Source organism: Pantherophis guttatus, chromosome 5 (genome assembly GCF_059756535.1).
Source record: "Pantherophis guttatus breed Tessera chromosome 5, ASM5975653v1, whole genome shotgun sequence".
Lineage (NCBI taxonomy): Eukaryota > Metazoa > Chordata > Lepidosauria > Squamata > Colubridae > Pantherophis > Pantherophis guttatus.
The window spans coordinates 109,942,856-109,963,117 of NC_142067.1; the positions used below are offsets into that span (position 1 = coordinate 109,942,856).

At 38.0% G+C, this 20,262-nt stretch overlaps 1 long non-coding RNA gene across 1 annotated transcript; it reads left to right on the plus strand.

Moving 5' to 3' along the window:
• Positions 1-5,989: 5,989 nt before the first annotated feature.
• On the plus strand, positions 5,990-9,128 carry LOC148113556 (uncharacterized). The gene is made up of 3 exons (XR_015728321.1): positions 5,990-6,144; positions 7,907-8,100; positions 8,500-9,128. It is a non-coding gene; the product is annotated as an uncharacterized LOC148113556 (long non-coding RNA).
• The last annotated feature ends 11,134 nt before the right edge of the window (positions 9,129-20,262 follow it).

Below are 20,262 nucleotides of genomic sequence, written 5' to 3' on the forward strand. Positions count from 1 at the left end.
TTCCATATGTCTCGGCTTTATGTTAAGTTGATGCTTGTAAATTGATTGCAGCCACAACCTGATTGGTTAATCTGAATTCTTCTCTCTGAAAGATATTCAGAGAATCCCCCGCTCCCCTTTTCACTGAGCTTGCTTGACTTCAAGAATGTAATTCATATTAGAGTTAAATAAAATTTAAAATCCAAGTTTCCATTTCAACCTGTGATATTCTTATTAAAACTTATTAAGCATATATTCCCTCTAATTACAGTTAACATATATAATTATATACACTGCACTGTGGCTATAATATAGTTTTTACTGGAATGGTTATGTGATTTTCATTTTGGAGGAATGGTTTACCAAGTCACAATATTGTGCTGTAGTGTCTGAAAGAAATTCATACTTGAAGAAATTCATACTACATTCATACTTTGAAATTCATACAAACAAATCTGACATAGAATTTAATTCAAAGTGGAGAACTTTGCTGGACTATAATTTAATACCTGGATTACACCCCTATTCAAAGTTCATACGTACCATTTTCTTGGGATATTTAAAGTAAAACAGGTTCTAAGATTTGATTTAATCTATAGTGATAGATCTCTGAACTCAGAAAGAGGTTCCAATCTCAAATTGGTATGCTAAAGGATGCCAATGGACAGATAGTAACCAACTCAAAGGAGATCAAAGAAAGATAAAAAAAATACTGAAACGCTACACAATAGAGATGATAACATCCAAGATACCAATCTAAGAAAAATAGAGAAAAATGGCAAGACATTGAGAGTTATCAAGAAATTGATGGGGAAAAGTTTATTAAACAACTACTGAACCTTAAATTTTCCAGATGTTTCTGGTTTCATCTCTCAGTCATATTTTTTCAAGCCATTTTTTCATGGCTGCGTATGAGCCATCAAGTCAGAACTGACTCTTAATAACCATATAGCTGAATATTTCTAGGATTATTTCTTGAATTTGATCATTTTTGTTTTCCAGTGGTGCAGCAATCACCCTATATCAAGTCCATCCATCTTGCTACTGATCATCCTTTTCTTCCGTTTCTTTCCATATTTCCCAGCATAATGGATTTCTCAAGAATGTTGGGTCTTTGCATAATATGCACAAAATGTTACAATTTGAGCCTGGTCGTTTGTGCCTTTACAATTTGGGATTGATTTGCTCCTTGATCCATCTTTTCTTTTCTGGGTTATTCATGATATTCCTGGAAGTGGGAATCCTAGTGGACCAGCACCAAAATATGAGCCTGCAGCTGCCAAAAAAGCCAATGCAGTCCTGGGTTGCATCAACACAGGGATAGTGTCAAAATCAAGAGCCTTGGTAGTACAGTGGTCTAAGGCACCCTGTTATTAAGCTGGTTATTAAGACCAGCTGCCTGCAATTACTGCAGGTTTGAATCTCGCCAAGGCTCAAGGTTGACGCAGCCTTCCATCCTTTCTAAGGTAGGTAAATTGAGGACCCAGTTGTGGGGGCAATAAGCTGACTTTGTATAAATATACAAAATGAAGGCTATTGCTTAGCGCATTGTAAGCCGCCCTGAGTCTCCGGAGAAGGGCGGCATATAAATCAAAATTAAAAATTTTTTAAAAAAGTGTTAGCACTGTTTTATATTGCTTTAGTAAGACCACAAGAGGAATGCTGTTTTAGTCCAGTTTTAGTCCAGTTTTAGTCACTATGATACAACATAGTGTCATCAGTTTGTCTAGTCTAACGAAGAGAAGGACTAGGGATGACATGATAGCAGTCTTCCAATATTTGCGGGGCTCTTACAGAGAAGAGGGAGTCAACCTATTCTCCAAAGCATATGAAGGCAGGACAAGAAGTAACTGATCAAAGAGATATCCAACCCAGAACTAAGGAGAAATTTCCTGACAGTTAGAATTAATTAATTAGTGGGACAACTTGCCTCCAGAAGTTGTGGATCCTCCATTGCTGGAGGTTTTTAAGAAGAGATTGGACAACCATTTGTCTGGAAGGGTATAGGGTCTCCTGTTTGAGCAGTGGGTTATACTAGGAGACCTCCAAAGTCCCTTCCAACTCTGATATTTTGTTATTCTGAAGTCTTTTCTAACATCAAAGTTCCAAAGTGTTAAAAAAATGTTCTATTTCTTCAAAATCCAATTTTCACTTCCATGGAGTATTAGAGGGGAAAAAAATCATTGCCTTCATGATTCTGATCTTTAAAGTTATGACATCTTGGAATGATGGTAATGGAAACCCATTTGAACAGTAAAAGGCTGTTACCCTTGGATAACACATATTTCAAAAATTTCATTGTTCAGGATTTAATGCCTAAAACTGTGTATTATCTGACAATACTCTTTAAAAGCCCAGGAGTCTGAATGTAACGCTGGACAAGATGGGCGGCACATAAATCAAACAAACAAATAAATAAATCTGTTTGATACTTGAATCAAGAAAAATGATACTTTAGAAAACTCACTCCGAGGTATTATGAATGAATATATAAGTCACTGACCTCCCTCTAAGTCTGAAATCTAAAGGTCAACAAAGTGTATAAACCTCTTAAACCTGTAACAAAAAGGAATCCCTGTTAAATTTGTCTATGAGTGAATGAAATCTGGAAGGGTTGATGTGATTCATTTAGAAGGTTCAGCATGTGATATCACTAAAAGGACTGAGAATAGAATGACACATCTGATATGGCACTTGCAGCTGGGAAAAAAAATCCTTCTCTCCATTTAATTAAAGAATCCTTAAGATGCTGTATTAAGCAGAGGTGGTATTCAGCAGGTTCTGACCAGTTCTGGAGAACCGGTAGCGGAAATTTTGAGTAGTTCTGAGAACTGGTAAATACCACCTCTGACTGGCCCTGTCCCCATCTATTCTCTACCTCCTGAGACTTAGCTGATCGGGAGGAAATGGGGATTTTGCAGTAACCTTCCCGTGGAGTGGGGAGGGAATGGAGATTTTACACTATCCTTCCCCTGGAGTGTGGTGGGAATGGAGATTTTACAGTATTCTTCCCCTGCCACTCCCAGCAAGCCAAGTCATACCCACCAAGCCACGGCCACAGAACCGGTAGTAAAAAAAATTTGAATCCCACCACTGGTGTTAAGAATATTAGCAATAACAATTTAACACAGTTAAATTGTGCCTTACAATGTCAGCAGAGATCTTTTTTATTCTCACTATCCTTATGGTTGTAATGCAAAGTTAAATAATGTAACCAATTATATTTTCCATGTTATGCAATCTGGATCTAAGTAATGATATATACACTTTATTTTCAAGCAGACCTATCCACCAGACACAAGCGTTAGAAAATAGAGATTTTTAGATACCAGTCTTCATCATGCATCTTTGAATAATAGCAAATTATTATATAATACGTTGAACAACAGGCACAAATGCAATGTTAAGTGGTTAGAGATCCCATTAAGTAAATAGTAAAGGGAGGCTACATCAGCCAGTTGACTAAATTCCCAAGCAAGCAAAATTCCCCTCCCTTAAGGTTAAAAATGAGGGAAGTATTTGCTGGAGGATTTTAATCCTTTTGGATTTTCACTGGCAGTGAGCATCAGTGGGGTGGGGTGTAATTATGCACATAATGGCATTAGATTTAATTTTGCTTGTGCTCAACAAAGAGTCTGTTTCCTTCAAATCTATTTTCCTTGAGGCCTTGTTGTCCAGTTGGATGGGCTTATCCATTTTTTTCCTTTGTTTATCCTGATTCTTTCAACCTAAAGAATGCTTTTTCCTGTAAGTCTAACATGCATACTCATTTTTGTTTGTTTGTTTTTTGTTTTCCTATTGAGTGTTCTTAATAGACATGTTCTGTATGCTGGAGGTGCTACCAATAACATTGAGGTGGGGACCATTGGATACATACTCCTTTGATGCTCTTTTTATAGAGATATTTTTTATCTTCCCAATAATTGATAGGTATCCTGGCCATTCCAGCAGTACTTATCTTCAGACTGTGATCATAGCTCAGGTGACTAGTTTTTACATAGCAACACTGGGGATACATTGGAAACAGGTAATGAATCCATCATAGCTACCGTGTTTTCCCAAAAATAAGACCCTGTCTTATATATTTTTTTCCCACCAAAGAAAGGCACCACCAGGTCTTATTTTCAGGGGGATGTCATCCACTGACTCACCTCCATTGTGTGCATTGCCCCCGGCCTATTTTTTGCTATTAGAGACCTTCAGGAACTTCTTCATCCGGCAAGGCCAGCAAGGCTTTCCTGAAGCCTTGGCTTTCCTCTGTAGCCGATAACAGCTTGAGAAGCCTTCAGGAAAGGCCTTCAGGAAAGGCCTCTGTAGCAGATCTATCCAAAATGCTGTTCAGGAAAGCCTTGCCGGCTGCAGAACAAATGGGCCGAGGTGTGCGAGGCCTGGCTGCAACTGTCCGAAGGTAAGTAGTCGAGCAGCTCCACCACCCCCATCCCCACCCTAGTTTAATTTTTACCTGTGTACCCTGGAGTGGTGGAGTCTTAATTAGGGCTTATTTTGGGGAGTAGGGCTTATATTGGGCACACATATAAAAATCAAGCTAGGACTTACTTTCTGAGTAGGTTGTATTTTTAGGGAAACACAGAATTAACTGTATTTTACACAATTAATGTAGCAAACCTTTTTGCATTATCATTCCCTTGCATTTTAGTATTTAATGACTATGGGCCTCACAGTTTAAGGATTGATATATTATAGTTCAGCCATGCTGACAGTGTGCAACTGACAGATTGGATGGCAAATTGTGGTTTTAATATATATTTTATCTGTTATTTATTATTTTCATCTAGAATTTTTAACTCCTTGAGTGTTTTTAAATTGCTCTGGTCTTTGATTGTAACAAACATTGAAGTCACAACAACTTTGAGCCACTGGACCTCAAGTTCTTTGAAAGGGTTGCAGCTGTTGGGCAGTTGTGTGAGCAGACAGAAAGGTGTTGGCCTTTGTGTGTCACTTTATCTTTTCTCAGTAAAACACAGCAATATTGCAAACACAACACTGAACTTTTTTTTTTCTTTTTGGTGCCAGGTTATATCTCGAGGCCCTGTAATCTGTCAACATGATTTTAAGGTTTGATCTCTTCAAACTGAATACTAAATTGTGGGTATAAACCAACTTTGTGTATCTTGATTAGTAGGAAAGAAAGTTTCCTTCTTCCTCCTGACTGTGGGGAAGAAAAGAAAGGAACAATAATTGCTGTTTCTTCCCAGGCTGCCCTAGGTTGATGGGGTTGTATGTGTGATAGGAGTTTTACAGCTCACCTGTTTTTAGCTATCTTACCTGAGCATGCAGAGAAATCTCCCCCAACTCTTCAGTAGCTTAAACATACAAGATATACAGTATTACAGATGTGATAAAATCACCTGGACTTATTTGGCACTATTTACATAATCATAGAGAAAATGCTGAGATATGAGGTTGCTTCTTTTTATGCTCATTTATTGTTTCTTTGCATCCTGCTCTGCTTCGAGACAAGAATTTATAAACAAACTGAGAAAAGTATAAGTCTTTTCCCTGTTATGACATAGAATATCTTCATATCATTACTCGGCCTTTGCTAAAGTAATATAAAACTTGTCCTTGTTATTGAATGGGTTGCAAAGCTGTTGTGAATGTGGATGTGAATTGGGATAGGAATAAATGTAAGCAGGAAGGGGAAAATGGCTGCCATGGCCTGGGGTAGAAAAGCAAAGGGTTGAGGAATCTGGGGATACATCAGGGTAGGGGGAACAGGCTGGAAAATCAAGACCAAAATAGATGAGGGATATGGTGGAATCTGCAAGTGATCAACTCTCAGGAAAATTGAGCATAACCCAGTATCCAGCTTCTCTTCTCTTCTTGGAGCAGGTTACCAGATCCTTGGTGGCCCTAACTGTTGCTGTTTCAACGTCAAGTCAAGTTTATAATAAAGCTGTCTTCATTCACAATTTAGTAGCTGATCTGGTCCATTAATTCCAAGTAATATAGCAATATATTTTTCTTATTTTTTCACCGTTATAGCTATCTGGCAGCCCTGTTTACAACAACCTGATCTCTGCTGAGGAAGGAGATGCAGCAGGACCATTAGCAGAATTGATGTGAAGAATATTCTCACTTTTAGAAAAACAAAGTCTCTTGAATGCACAGAGAATTGGACTCTGACTAGATGGGTCCATTAAGGTACCTGGGCAAAGGCTTTATATAGTTGTCTGGGCTGAGTTTGATCCTGTGATTACTGAAAAAGTATACAAATTTTTCAGTATTAGCTTGGCCACCTGCTTGTTAAATCCAGGTCCCTTTTGGATAGTTAAAGCTGTCAGGAGGTTACCTGTGTTTGGGTCCAGGCAGTGATATTTAAGAAGATATTGCTTGATCACTTTCCAACATTTCCTTTTTAGGTAAGGTGGTAGAGAGGATAGTTGGGCTTCATCTCCAGATGAAACACATTATTTGGACCCTGATTTCAAGCCAGAGTTTAGTATGGAGATTCATTGGTTGCACTTCTTGATGACCTGTGATGAAGCCAGGATGGGGTTGGTGGTGTTTCCATCCTGAGGCTCCTTGATTTCTCAGCACCTTTTGACACTATCAATCACAATGTTAAGGGTCTGCTTCAGGAGTTGTGGATAGGAGACCCTGTTTTACAACAACTGTCCTCCTTTCTCTTTGTCCAGTTTCAAATGGTATTGACAAGTGGGAAGATATTCTGCCTATCATCTGCCGCCGTCAGTTGTTTGATACTCACATTCAATTTAACATGAAATCACTGAATAAAATTATCTGCTGGTTTGGGGTCAGGTATCATTAATATACAGATGATACCAGGGGTGAAATCCAGCAGGTTCTGACAGGTTCTAGAGAACCGGTAGCAGAAATTTTGAGTAGTTCGGAGAACTGGCAAATACGCAAATACCACCTCTGGCTCCCAGAGTGGAGTGGGAATGGAGATTTTGCAATATCCTTCCCCCAGGAGTGGGGACGGAATGGGAATTTTGCAGTATCCTTCCCCTGTCAGGCCCACCAAGCCATACCCAGCAAGCCACACCACGCCCACCAAGCCACATCCACAGAACCGGTAGTAAAAAAAATTGAATTTCACCACAGGATGATACTCAATTTTACATCTTGGCTTCTGGCCAAGCAAGATGGGTCCCGCAGAGTGAGTGCACTCTGGGTTCCATCAACTAAATAATCTTGCATGATCCAGGAAGTTATGCAAGACTTCCTGGTTCATGCAAGAAATCATTCAACGATTTCCCGCCAGAGGCTCCCACCTTTACATTCTTTAGGAAATTGTTGAAGAATTATTGTTCTATGGACATGGTGATCATGAACCTCCTTTATCCTTTTCTTTTGCTTTACTTTATTTTAGTAATTTTTTCCCCTTCTTTAGGTAGATGGGTACTTTATTTTTCTGGTCTGTTGTACATTTTGTTTAAAAACTTGGGTTTTAGTTTTAAGCTGTTGAGAGTTGTTTGGAAGTTGGGCAGCCTATAAATTAAATAAGATATTTCTAAATAAATAAACACTGTTAGTTTTGCACAATAATGTTGTTCAGCACTATAGGGGAGACTATTAATCACTAGTAGAAAAGTGAGATTTTGTATGTGAAAAACCAGAATAAATATAGTAACTTATTATTGCAGATATGTCTTTTTTTTTCTTTTTAAAAGGTGCAGATCTGCATTTGCACTCTAAATGGTATATATTTTCTGTTAACTAGCTTTCCTTGCTGTGAATGAAAAAAGTCATATATGACTAAACAGCTGTTCAAATTAGGCACATATTTAGTATGATAACTATACTCTATTGAATATACCTCCTTTACATTTAATTGTAAATGTGTTATTTTACACTCTAAACTAATATGGAAAGGGGGAAACTGCTTTCAATATCTAGCAGTATCTAATAAAAGTAGTAATTATAATATGCTTTTTCACAGGGCACATTTTTCTATATATGAGAAATCACTGCTTGCTCTTGCAAGTGGGAAATGAAATTAATGTGGAAATTAGCCAGTTCTTCCGAACACTTGTTTACCTCTTTCTTCACAATTTTAAAACACTTGATGACAAAAATATGCATCTGGGAATTCAACGGAAGCCAAAGGCTTGAAGAATCATAAATCATCATAAAGTAAGTTTTCAGAACATTCAATGGTTTTCTTTGGATGCACTTTCAAAGCTTAGGAATGACAGATTTGTTAAGTAAGGAATGCCTAGTGGGATCTAGGTTGAGAGGCAAGCTGAACAACAAAAACAACTTTTACATATGGCACTTGGTAAAATGGAGATGATACATTTTCAGGCGTGACTGTTTCCTTTAGTTTAGGAACCATACCTTGGAATGATCTGATCACAGCATCAAGTGCTTTCTGAATTGTTTTCCCTGTTCAATGGATCCAAGAGGAGAATATCTGGTCTTTATCTCATCCATTCTCAGATCCCTGGATTCTCCACTGAGATTGAAGTTGACAGATATGGCAAATTGTGGTTTTAATATATATTTTATCTGTTATTTATTATTTTCGTCTAGAATTTTTAACTCCTTGAGTGTTCTTAAATTGTTCGGGTCTCTGGTCTTTGATTGTAACAAACATTGAAGTCACAACAACTTTGAGCCACTGGACCTCAAGTCTTTTGAAAGGGTTGGAGCTGTTGGGCAGTTGTGTGAGCAGACAGAAAGGTATTGGCCTTTGTGTGTCACTTTATCTTTTCTCACTAAAACACAGCAATATTGCAAACACAACACTGAACTTTTTTTTTTCTTTTTGGTGCCAGGTTATATCTCGAGGTCCTGTAATCTGTCAACATGATTTTAAGGTTTGATCTCTCCACACTGAATACTAAATTGTGGGTTTAAACCAACTTTGTGTATCTTGATTAGTAGGAAAGAAAGTTTCCTTCTTCCTCCTGACTGTGGGGAAGAAAAGAAAGGAACAATAATTGCTGTTTCTTCCCAGGCTGCCCTAGGTTGATGGGGTTGTATGTGTGATAGGAGTTTTACAGCTCACCTGTTTTTAGCTATCTCACCTGAGCATGCAGAGAAATCTCCCCCAACTCTTCAGTAGCTTAAACATACAAGATATACAGTATTTCAGATGGTGGATTCCTCCCGGTTCGGCCCGGTTCGGCCGAGCCGGTAGCGGTGACGATATGACATCATCAAACCGGTTCTCTTTGTTTGGGAGCTGGGGCCTCCCACTCCCCGCCCCTGTGTTATTCTTACCCCCAATCTATTTGTTGCCTCTCGAGTCCCAGCTGATCGGCTAGAAGGAAAAAAACTGTTTAAATTCTTGCCACGGGGCTTCAAAGGGCCGCCCAACAGCTGATCAGTGTTAAAAGGCAGTGTGGTGGTAGACCGGTGCCTCCAAAAACAAATGAGTAGACTGGTGCCTCCAAAAACAAATGAGTAGACCGGTGCCTCCAAAAACAACTGGGTAGACCAATGCCTCCAAAAACAAATCGGTTGACCGGAATGCTCCAAAAACAAATGGGTAGACCGGTATGGCTCTGCAAGCAGTAGCAAGCAGTAGCAGAGTAGTAGACCAGTACCTCTGCTAAATCCTAAAGAATTGTCACATGACCATCAAACCACGCCCACAAAATAAGCCATGCCCACAGAACTGGTAGTAAAAAAATTTAGAACCCACCCCTGCCTGAATTTATTTGGCATAAATATGAGCAGTATAAATAATCAACAACTACTTACTTTCAGTGCCTTTTGTCTTTGAAACAAACATCAAGGAGTCCATGTGGAATGATAGAGGAAAAAGAAGCAACAGCTTTAATTGCCCTGGGATATAGCAAGAAAGTTGCATCTTGAGTTATACAGAGAACATTCATCATTTTTCTAGAGCATGTTATAGTATTAAATTAAGATTCTTCTCTAGCCTATATAGAGAGCTTCCATGTTTAATCCTAGCAGCAAGCTGTGTGCCTGGAAATATTTGCTGAGGGTTGTTCAGGAGTCTGATGCATTAAGTGTCTCTTTATTGCATACAGCAGTTTCAAATGTAACATTACAAGGTTAGAGATGAATGTGTTACTGTACATACCAATAATGAGATTGTGTTGGATACTCTGGGAAGGGTCAGAAAGCAGGCTTCTCATTCAGCATGTGTATAGTAATGATAACATTGATAACATTTGCTATTGTTGTTGTTAGTTGCGAAGTCATGTCCGACCCAACGCGACTCCATGGACAACTTTCCTCCAGGCCTTCCTATCCTCTACCATCCCCCAGAGACAATTTAAGCTCACGGCAACTGCGTCAGTGACTCCATCCAGCCAACTCATTCTCTGCCATCCCCTTCTTTTGCTCTCAATCGTTCCCAGCATTAGGCTCTTCTCCAGTGAGTCCTTCCTTCTCATTAAGTGACCAAAGCATTTCAGTTTCATCTTCAGGATCTGGCCTTCTAAAGATCTGTCAGGGTTGATCTCCTCTAGGACTGACTGGTTTGATCGCCTTGCAGTCCAAGGGACTCGCAGGAGTCTTCTCCAACACCATAGTTCAAAGGCCTCAATTCTTTGACTTTCAGCCTTTCTTATGGTCCAACTTTCACAGCCATGTTTTCCCAGTTGCAACTGGGGAAAACATAGCCTTGACTATACACACTTTTGTTGACAGGGTGATGTCTCTGCTTTTTAGTATGCTGTCTAGGTTTGTCATAGCTTTCCTCCCCAGGAACAAGCATCTTTTAATTTCTTGGCTGCAGTCCCCATCTGCGGTGATCTTGGAGCCCAGGAAAATAAAATCTGTCACTACCTCCATTTCTTCCCCATCTATTTGCCAGGAATTGAGAGGGCCGGGAGCCATGATCTTTGTTTTCTTAATAACATTTGCTATATAAAAGCAGAAAGACCAGCGTCCAAATTAATAAACACACTTCATTTTTATTATGCCAATTGCAGCTCCTCTATTTCAGTTCCACAGCTTCAACAATTCAGATCTAGAGGCTCTGAAAAGATAAGGACTTCTGTCTCTGCCATAGAGAAGGGGTAGCAACAGGTAGAGGGTGATCAGAGACACCTCACTTAAGGGACTGGAACAGCAATTTGTCACTATGTCAAGAAGCCTCTTCTGCTTTCCTGATGCTCACTTTCTTCAATCCCACTGACAGTTATCCCTTTCTACCAAACCCCATGGGAATAAATGAAACAGTCGGATACAAACTAGAAGGCACTGCAAGGGGACTATTAAGTGCCGTCTGGCAAAGTGAAAGAGCTGAGAGCACAGCTGGTGAGTTTTTCTTCATTCCTTCTTATTGAAGAATGTGGTTTGGAAGAAAGAGAAGAAGACTGTCTATGTAGATGGTGCCGAACAAAACAATTTGGATTCTTATTTTAAGGGAATACCTTTTCAAGATGAGGGACTCTTAGCAAAAGATGAGCTGGAGCTTTCAAAAACCATGAAGAAAGTGTTTGGAAGGTACTTGGCTTTTAAACTGAATCCTATGACAGCAGAGACTTCAGAAAATATTATCATGTTAAGTACAGTGAAGGGAAAATACTTGGGCTATTTGTTCCCTGCAGTACTATATCTGCTTATCCAGTAAGACTCAGTAGTCTTTAATTCAACACTGTTTCAAAGCAGTCAAAAATAGGCCTTATCTGCTGGTACCACTCTTCTATAAAACACATACCAGCAGGATTGGAGAAGCTCCAAAAAATTTAGTATTCAGGAAGGCCATTAAAGGCCTGGTTCCAGAAATCTCTTGAAGATTGAAGTAGTTGGTGCTTATCTATAGTGGAAAGTGTTTTCTTCATGCAACAGGATTAATGATTATTAAATACTGATGTTGTTGTTTAACTTTGTAACAGACAAATTTTATTCTGCTAGAGTCACTGCATTGAAGTAATTTATAATCCTGAGTAACAAATACATTAAACATAGGACATAGAGTTGAAGGGACCTTGGAGGTCTTCTAGTCCAACCCCCTGCTCAAGCAGGAGACCTCATACCATTCCAAACAAATGATTGTCCATTCTTTTCTCAAAAGCCTTCAGTGATGGAGGACCCACAACTTCTGGAGATTAATTTAGCAACTTGGTCATGTCTAGCTTTGTAATCAGTTTGTGCAATTTTGCTGCATTCATATTATTATTATTATTATTATTATTATTATTATTATTATTATTATTATTGTTGTTGTTGTTGTTGTTGTTGTTATTATTATTATTATCATTATTATTATCTTCATTAAACATGCAACTCAGTCAACTGAACATTCAAAAATGCATCACAAATACCATTGACTGGTGCTAATGGTTGATATGGGTTGCTGCCAGAGTCCTAGATATCAACCAAGTACCTTCTTAAGATGTATGATGTTCCAAGTAGCACAGTTTTTTGCAGTTCCGCTGGTGTTATTGCAGGAAGCTGCAATTTGCTGATGTATCTTATAAAATTCTTAGACATGGTACCAAGTGCCCCGATGACAATGGGTATCACGGTTATATGTTTCATCCATAGCCCTGTAGTTTTGATGGCCAGGTCGCGATATTTCATGATTTTTTCCAGTTCTTTTTCTTCGACTCTGGCATCTCCCTTATTATTATTGGTATTATTATTATTATTATTATTATTATTATTATTATTATTATTATTATTATTATTATTATTAAAATGTGTTCCTCTCTTTGCAGTGTGTTTATAGTCTTCTTAGAGGCAGATAATTTCAGGCAAAAGAATGGAGTTCATCTAAGCATGCACCATACATTTCAAAGCATATTATTTAGTTTTTAAAATAAACTTTGGCTTCCTTGAAATCCACCAATGACTTTCAATGAAATAATTCATGAAATTTATACTGACTTAAAATGGAACTTATAGAAAGGGAGGAATAGGCAAGGGATCTATTATATATGATTCATTTAGTGCTGAACTGAGTATTTAAAACTGTTTGTCAAACTGTCAGTAGTTCATTTAAAATAATACTGGCTCTTTATTTATCCAGGGAGTTTTAGTGATTCATGAATGTTTCCCCAAAGATTTTGGATAATTTTTACAAAGTTTTCACAAAAGTGAAATAAAAAGTTGAACGGAATCCACCCGGCCACTTCCAATTGAGAGATTTCAGACCATTTGTGCTCTAACTCTTCCATAAAACAAAAACTCTGGTCTTTTTGTAAACCAATTAGAATAAATTACTTCAGTATTCTGAACTTTTCTAGTTGTTTTATGTAAAGAATTTTCACGCGCAGGATTGTAGTCTGAAAACCACAGTGTAAGGAAGTTGGAATCTATGATTAGCTCCCACCACCTGAAGTAATCCTGTTGCTTATGCAAGGAAGAGCTCATAAAGGAGGGTGTGGCATGTTGGAGGTGGGTAATGTTATAGAGCAGGGATGGGAACTCTGGCATCTTTATGACCTGTGGACATCAACTCCCAGAATTCCTGAGAGGCTGGCTCAGGAATTCTGGGAGTTGAAGTCCACAGATCATAAAGATATCATAGTTGCCCACCCCTGTGAACAGCGTTCCAGAAAACCCCTGACTCCCAATAAAGACGCGGAAGCAGGCATTTTCTTCCAGCTTTGGAAGCCATATTAAGCCGGAAGCTTCAATGCTGCCACCCAGTTTGGACCGGATCAGCCGATCCGATAGTAATGGCGGCAGGTGGTTCTGAGAACCAGTAGCAAAAATCCCTGCCCTCCCCCCCCTGCCCATGCCCACCGAATCGCCCGCTTGCCGCTTCTTTTAAAAAATGCTTTTAAAAGTAAAAAAAAAAAAGGTTCTGACGATCAGGCAGCTCAGCTGGGATTGTCAGAGCCTTTTTTTTAACCTTTTAATAGCATTTTTTAAAAGAAGCAGCAAGCGGGCGACCGGGTGATTCGGTGGGCATGGGCAGGGGGCAGGGATTTTTGCTACCAGTTCTCCGAACCACCTGCCAAACCATCAGCAATTAAAAAATGCTATTAAAAGGTTAAAAAAAAAAGGCTCTGACAATCCCAGCTGAGCTGCCTGATCGTCAGAGCCTTTTTTTTTTTACTTTTAAAAGCATTTTTTAAAAAGTGCTTTTAAAAGTAAAAAAAAAAAAAATCCCATGCCACAGCTATCACACCCTCCTGCGCTGTTCTACTTACCCCATGCCTCCTTCTGGTGCGCGTGGTGCGCATTGCGAACAGTCAGCGAACTGGTAGTAAACCGGTTCAGATTGTTAGGGGGCAATATGCTATTTAGTATACTGTCTTTGGTGTAAGCCGCTCAGAGTCCTCGGAGAGTGGGCAGCATAGAAATATGACTAATAAAATAAATAAAATAAAATAAATTTCACCACTGCCTGTGAAGCTATGAGCAATTCTACCTCCATTCAGTATGGTTGCACCTTCCCTCTCTATCTTGCTTACTTGTATTTTAATTGCATTTTTAAATTTAAGATCTTTATTGTTTTAATATTGTATCCTGCATTTTATCCAATGTCTATAAGTTGCCTAGCCTCACCTCTGACAAGACAGGTGGCATATAAGTTTGATAAATAAATGAAACCCTATGGAAACCGAGTAACTCATTGTTATAATCTTAAAAGAGATTTTTTTTTTTAATAAAATGTTGTACCATTTGTACATGGCATCAGAAAAATTATCTAGCAGGTATAAAGGTACCTCAAATTTCTGTTGGAAATGTGAAAAAGAAGATGACCTTTTTATCATACTTTGTGGATGGGTAGACAAGCTTGAAAATAGAATTCTTATTTATTGCCAAACTCCTTAACTATTAGTCATTCAGATTCTTGTAGAGAGTTTAAGCTTGCAATAAATCTATACCCATTTGAACTGCCTGGATCTCCTGATTTCCCTGGTGCGTGGCAATTATATGGCACAAAGATGGAAAGTTCTGGTAATACCCACCATGGAGGGATGGTTGGGGAAGATGACACAACTTGCTGAAATGGTTAAATTGGCTTGTTTGATTAGAGAAAAGGCAATATCTACCTTTAGAGTCTGAGTGGCTAATGCCTCCTACTAAGGCAGCATTTAACATCCAGCTGCCTGCAATTACTGCGAGTTCAATTCTCACCAGGCTCAAGGTTGACTCAGCCTTCCATCCTTTCTAAGGTGGGTAAAATGAGGACCCGGTTTGTGGGGGCAATAAGCTGACTTTGTATAAATATACAAAAGTATGAAGGCTATTGCTTAACGCATTGTAAGCCGCCCTGAGTCTCCGGAGAAGGGCGGCATATAAAAATAAATAAATAAAAATTTAACAGTAACAAAGTTGGAAGGGACCTTGGAGTTCATCAACCCCCTGCTCACGCAGAAGACCTGTATTAGGGATTCGAACCACCAAACTTTCTGATCGACAAGCTCAGTGTCTTAGCCACTGAGCCACCTAGTTAGGGTTTGTTTGTTTGATGACTAGAAACCCCTTACACACTTTTTGAGTAAAAAGGGAAAAAATGAAGTTGCAATTTATGGGTTTCATGATTAGGCAGGATAGATAGAAAGAATGAAAGGTTAACATATAATTGTACCTATATTTGCTGTAAAAAACAAAAAAGATCAGAAACCATTCCTTTATATCTTTTTTCTGTCTACTTACATTTTTCTTTTTGTACTTTTAGCTTTTTCTTTCATCTCTTTTCTTTCTTCTTTTTATTCTACTTTAGGTTGCATTAGTTCTTACCGTTGTTGGTAAAAAAAAATTCATACGATTACATATAAAAAAGAAAACGATTTCCTCAGATCACCTCAATTCTGCTAGGATGAGATCTGTAATACAACCCCAAGGCCACCAATAGTTTATTCTTATGAGAAACGTGGATTTTTAGATTATGGTGCATAATGGGGACTATTACAATGAATACAGATTGCCCATGAACTGTAAAAGAACAGCTGCAGTAGTGATGGAGACATTTTATTAATCCAAGATGTCTTATTTTCCTTAAGAGATCTACAAGCAGAGGGTGCTGGAAAGTCATATAGTATATCTGCTGCATCTAAATCGTGACATCTGTTTTAGCTCTGAAATGGTAAACTGTTTTCTTTGATATAGGATGGCATAGTCATCTTCAGACTTGAGAGCAAGTTAGGATTAAGTTGGCAAATTAAATTGTATTCCTGATTGGAAAGTGCTGAGAAATTTGGAAAACCATTCAGTGCAATATTTATAAGCCAATTGAGACCCTGTTTAATTTTTTAAAATCCATAATTGAAGAAATATTACATTTACACAATTATTTATTAATTACAGATAAATTGAAACCTAAGACAGCCAAGATCTTGTCCTTTCATATTCACTCTTTTGATAAGATCAGTATCTTATTATGATCTCATTCTACAAATTATATTACTACAGAAAAAAACCAAAAGGAAATATAAGTGATTATGGCTAAAATCCAAACCATACCTACTTATGATCAGGTGTCTAATTATATACATTTTTTAAAAAAAAGAATGACCCAATACATATTCCATTCATCACTAAGTAATATGTACATATCTGTTTAGGAGCAATACAATTCTGGAACTAGATTTTTGGGAATAGAGAATCAAGTAAATTCTGTCCTCTGGAATTCCTGCAATGGGTAACTTTACCATATGGTTACTTGTAGCTGGAAGAAAAAAATGTTAATTTAGAGTTAAATGTTTAAATCACCCTTGAAGTAATAAGGATAATATAGAGTCAGAGAAGTGCTACACAAATGCACATGATGATTTGTCTGGATAACCATTTGTCTGAAGTGGTGTAGGGTTTCCTGCCTAAGCAGGGGGTTGGACTAGAAGACCTCCAAGGTCCCTTCCAACTCTGTTACTCTATTCTATTCTAAAATTTGAGAATAATCATATCAGAGATAAAAGCAAAAAGATTTGTCATTAGGATAACAGGCTTCAGTAACATCACTTTTATGTCTAAATTATTATGCCTTAGAGCTGTTATTATGTATTATAGAAGCATCCCACAGGCAGAAAGTTGTGCAGTCTTGATCTCAATGGAATATGATAACATAATGATAGATAATGTATTTACGTTGGTCAGTGACCAAATAAAACAGAACATATAGCAATAGCACTTAGACTTATATACTGCTTCACAGTGCTTTACAGCTCTCTATAAACAGGTTGCAGAGTCAGCATTTTGCCCCCAACAATCTGGGTCCTCATTTTACCCACCTCAGAAGGATGGAAGGCTGAGTCAACCTTGAGTTGGTGAGAATCGAACTGCTGGCAATCGGCAGAATTAGCCTGCTATTCTGCATTCTAACCACTGCACCACCATGGCTCTTAATATATCAACTAAATATAGCAAAGAAAAAGGAAAGTAAATGCAAGCAATTGTACAAAAATGGTTAAAAAAAAGAAAAACTAGAAAGGAGACACTATAGTTAAGATAGAGTCTCCAAGGCTGGTTCCTATTCTCTAAAGTTTTAGGATAAACATCTCTTGCCTGGTTATGGAAGAAGGTTATTATTTTTTAAAATCTATCCTAACTTAATCAAATAATAATACTGGAAGATGTGTTATCTACTGTCCAGGGCTTGTTGAAGATTGCACAGATGTGAGTTTTACAATAATATATATTTTTCCTTATGGGAGAAGCCAAAGGCTGCTAATTTTTACATAAAGTAAACAATCACAGCTACATTTGGATTATGAAGATTAATACACTTTGGGCTTTAAATGCAAATGCTTGGAAATTTCCTTGCTTGATTCATTTTAAACACAACAGTTCCTTTTGTCATTACAACCTTAATTTTCCTTAAAAAAAAAAAAAGAATAGGTTGTAGCTGTTAAGATATATTCCTATATTTACTCAGATACTAATGGAGAGAATATCTTAATGAGAAGATCACTAATGGCAGCTAAGTAAATTTGTGCTTGCTATCATCCACAATGCTCCTAAACAATGTGCAGACATGGAAAAATAATGAATTTTACCATGCAATATCTGTTACGTGAGATTAAAGTCAATTAGACTCATAATTAGCATGCTATAATAACTGAGAATTTCTGAGCATCTGTAGTGGTATATATGGAAAATATGCCTTGCAGGAAGGTCCTTTGGAAGAAATATGGAGGATTGTATAATTGTATCAATACAGGAGAGGTGCAGATTAATGTGACTCTACAAATTCATCGAAAGAGTTCCTTTGAAATTTGAGAGGACACGAAGCACCTCTTTTCAAATCATGAGAATCCATTCTCACAATAGACTTCAAATACATTGTAAGAAAAGAAAATGGATGCAATCCCCTGCCCCGCCCCCGGGAAACACTCCGAAAAATCTGAACTCAGTCTCTTCTAGGGCATAGAGCACAGAGACCTATAGAGATAATAACATTGATTGCACAGTCAACCAGATGTTTAGATTGGATCTGGCATTTCTAGCAATCTATTGAGATCTTCCCAAGGATCAAGTTTAGGCAGATATTATTGTTTGATGGCATTGAAGGTATTTTTGCTCTTCTGACTAAAGCTTGCCCTTTGCACTTGACTGATGCAATTTTGTTGATGGCATTCAAATGGTGCTCCAAATGTTTTGGGATTGCACCCTAAGTACCATCTTTGTTTACTTCTGCCACAGTCATTCTACTTCTATTTGAACGTCTTTGTGTTTTGTGGCATTTTCCAGTTCTTTCTCTTCTCTTCTACTGTCTCTAGATACTGCAGTATCCCATATCCAACCTCCCCCCCCCCACATTCTTATCAACAGTAGTTAAATCTGGGGTGATATATGGCAGGTGCTTGTCTGTTTGAATTACAACGTTCCTGAGCACTTTAGCTTCTTCATTTTCTATAACTTTGTGTGTTTTGTGATCCCACCAGTCAACAGTTGTTTGCAGCAAAAGGTATTTCTTGCAAAGAAAGGTTGACTCAGCCTTCCATCCTTTCGAGGTAGGTAAATTGAGGACCCGGATTGTGGGGGCAATAAGCCAGCTTTGTATAGAACAACACCACCTTGGGGGGGGGGGGCAAAGCCCTAATAAGCAGGTATATACATAAAAGTATGCAGGCTATTGCTATAATGCATTGTAAGCTGCCCTGAGTCTACGGAGTAGGGCGGCATATAAATTGGACAAATAAATAAATAAATAAATAAATAAATAAATAAATAAATAAATAAATAAATAAATAAATAAATAAATACTCTAAATGCACCATACTGCTACTTTGTCATGCCTTTGTTTGTAGTCAGTCTGTGCACTCTTCTTGTGGCAAGTAACTAGGTAGTCCACCGTGTCTTCAGTTTCTTTGTAGTGGTGGAATTTGCTATCTTTTGATGTCATATTCACTCTGGCTTCGTATGCATTTGTTATTAAGACTTGGTCTTGTGCTGAATTAGCTTCTTTGTCTCTTTCTTCAACTTTCCTACCCTTAGCCATTATAATATTTTGTTGTTACGTGCTTTGCTTGACTTTTTTTTAAAATGTAGTTGTCATGTAATATTTTGCCTTTCCATGTCTCTTTTCTGTTCTTCATTTGGTCTTTCTTGTAGGCCAGTTTGGTCTCTCAAATGCCAGGGAGTAGTCCTCCCTGGTATATTAGTTTTAGTCCATCATCTTCACTGTCCTTCCAGTGCCCCTTTCTTCTTCTTCAATTGTTCGTTGTACTGGCAACATTTCACACTAATCTATTTTCTTTAGAAAATAGAAAATAGAGACATATATGTTGCTGTACAGATGAAAGGCATGGTTCATTGTCATTATTTTTCTGGTTTTCCTATCCAGGGTTTTAGTTCTGTTTGAGTCCAATTTATTATTCCAGATATATATCTAATGATTGGAATTGCCCTGGTGTTAATTGCATTGATAGTATTACCGTGTTTCCCCAAAAATAAGACCCTGTCTTATATGTTTTTGAATAATAAGCACTTGGCCTTACTTTCAGGGAGGTCTTGGAGGCGTGTGGAGCAAGATGGGGCTCCTCTTGCTGTCTTACCTGATTTCCAGCTTTGTGTTTAAATATTTTTGGGAAGGGCTTATTTTCGGGGGGGAGGCTTATTTTAGCACATGCGCTCAAAAGCCCGATTGGGCTTATTATCAGGGGATGTCTTATTTTCGGGGAAACAGGGTACCTTCAGAGAATTTGGACTTTAAGATCTTCTCCACTTTCATGTTGTACTTACTACAAGCCTTCTTGACTTTAGTGTGTTTGAAGTTATCAGTTTGAGAGATGTCTAGGTATTTGTAGTGATCTTTTACATACACTCTTAATATTATTTTCATGGTGCACTTGATTATTTCCGTTTTCAATATTTTTCCTATATTATTCGTAAGGGGGCAGTCCAGACTCCATTGAAGTATCTTGGCTGTATATATGGACAATGTTGGACAGTGTTTTTTATTTCAGTTGGTAT